Below are 2,630 nucleotides of genomic sequence, written 5' to 3' on the forward strand. Positions count from 1 at the left end.
TAGCGAGCGAGAGAGAGAGAGAGAGAGAGAGAGAGAGAGAGAGAGAGACAGAGACAGAGAGAGACAGAGAGAGACAGAGAGAGAGACAGAGAGAGACAGAGAGACAGAGAGAGAGACAGAGAGAGAGACAGAGAGAGACAGAAACAGAGAGAGACAGAAACAGAGAGAGACACAGAGAGAGAGAAAATAGCATGAGTCTTTTGGAACCTAAAAGCCCACCCTCAAGTAATTTACCTCTTTTTGAAATCAAAAGAAAATCTTTTAAAGAAAATATCCTTTAGCAACCAATAGTGATATATACATGCTATAAACAATATAATAATGCTAATGTTTATTTTCATTTCACACGTGATTAAATGTTTTATAAAATCCAGGTCTAAATTAGCTTTGCAACTAATAACATGCTAGAATTTTTTTCTCCTTATCTTTTAAAGTAGAAACTCAAGTCTGTGATATGCAGAGAAACCTTTAAATGAATAAACTGAGTTTAGAATTTCCAGATGAAGATCTTAAACATAAAAACAAGGATGGTTCATCTCTCCTTCCAATCATTTACTATATTATTTGTGGCTTCTACTGAGGTTTTCAGCTACTGATAACATGTCTTACATCTTCAGTGAGCCCATACCAGCTATTATATATGTTCTGCTAATATACCATGTATCCTCAGTGTAATCATAGTACTGTAAGTATATCCTCTGTTTCCCTTACTGCCTGATATAGGACTGCGGGCATAGGAAGCTTCCAACTTAGCATCAGTAGCAATCTCTGGAACAAAGAATGGGATATAAAGCTGGCAAAATAAAACAATTATTATCCTGCAGGTTTTAAAATAAAAATAAAAATAAGACAATGTTCTACTTTCATTTGATTTCTTTTTAAATTTTATTGTCCATATAGTTTCTAAATTATCCTGAGATAAGCAATCATCTCCAGGTCTACAATAGTGATGAGTTTCAAGATCCCAGATGTTATCAAATTCTGCCAGTGTTTGTGTCCCTTAGGTAGTAAAGTGGTGAAAGACTAACATGTGACCAATACACATCTCTAGCTGTTTTTATAGCATAATCCAAATGTTAGGTAAAGAGTTGTCTTGATGTATTATTTAGGAAGTCGTGACAAGAAATCTTTCTATGTTTAACATGAATGCATTTTTGGAATCCTTTCAATCTACAGTTGGTTGGAATCTGCACATTCCGAGTTTGCAGCTATGGAGTCCGGGTTAGATGCAATAGCAGACAGGTAATAAAGGCTATCACAGATACATGGTATTATTACTTCGGGAACTCAGAAAAGGTCTAAATAGAATATGGCATCTCTAGTGTTAGAGAACAAAATTGATGGTAAGATGACAGTTATTGAAAGCATCTAGAACGAAAACATGTGTTTGGACACAAAGATATAAAAGACTCTTAGTAGCCACAGATCCTAAAGTGCAGATGCAGTATAGACACCCAAAGGCTGTGAAATAACAGGCTATCAGGACCTTCCATCCCCTGCTAAGGAATTTTCTTATGAGGGATTATAAAAATTGTTTTCTTACAGAAACAGATTGTAGATATTTTAATAAGGTCTCCATTACTGATGTCCATGCTGTCTAGCCATGAAGACAGTGTGAGCAGTGTGATGGTTGGTGCTGTCAAACGGACTGAGTCTAAGACTCACCTGGGAGAAGGGCTTCTGGGTTTGTGTATGTGATAATGCCCTCATTGCGCTGATTGAGGTAGGAAAATATATTCATTGTGAGCTGGACAATTGGCCGGAGATGCTGAACTGCATAAGTAGCAAAGGAAAACTCAGCAGCTGTTTGCATTAACTGTTCTCCTCTGGTCACCGGCATAATCCGTAGAGCTGCCTCCGAAACCTGTTGTCTGGACTTCCCTGCTGTGATGGACTGGGTGTGTGGAGCTGTGAGCTAAAGCAAACCTTTCCTCACTTAAGTAGATTCTTTCAGGACATTTTATCATAGTGACAGGAAAAGAAACTAAGACAAATGAGTTCTAATAAATCTTTACTCAGCAGAAAACAAATCTAAAAACCTAAACCAGCCTAATGATGCAATTTTTGCAAAGCATTTTAAAAAAACTGTAGCACAAACTTCCACTTTCAGTGACATGCATAAATTAGAAGATTTATGAAGTTATGAGAGTTCTAATTGTTATAAACTTGAAGACACATTAGAATTTAACTGCTGAAAATAAATACAAAGAAAAATTGAAAGAAGCTAATGAAAAGGTGATTAACACACACACACAGAGGAATCAAGCTTGAATAGCTGTAATCTTCCAATAAGAATTCAAAGATTACAGTAGATAATAGAAAATAATATAAAGCTTTTAGAGGAAATAACTTCAATATGATTCCTATTCTTAAAATATTCTTTAGGTATGAAGATGGATATAGTGTAGGACAATTTAAAAAGTTTGTTTTATTATTTTTTCTCTAAGAGACCCTTTAGGAGCTTCAGTGAGAGGAACACCAAATAAAGGCACTTGGATATCATAGGGAGCAAATAGCAAAAGTAAGAAAAATCCAAAAGAAGGGCAGAAAGGGAAATACCTTAGAAAACAAAACTAATTTTTGTGTAAGTGTGGTATCCATGGCAAGTGTATCACGGAGAAAATGTAAGC

Source organism: Alexandromys fortis, unplaced genomic scaffold (genome assembly GCF_014885135.2).
Source record: "Alexandromys fortis isolate MF-2015 unplaced genomic scaffold, M_Fortis_MF-2015_v1.1 scaffold_66, whole genome shotgun sequence".
NCBI lineage: Eukaryota > Metazoa > Chordata > Mammalia > Rodentia > Cricetidae > Alexandromys > Alexandromys fortis.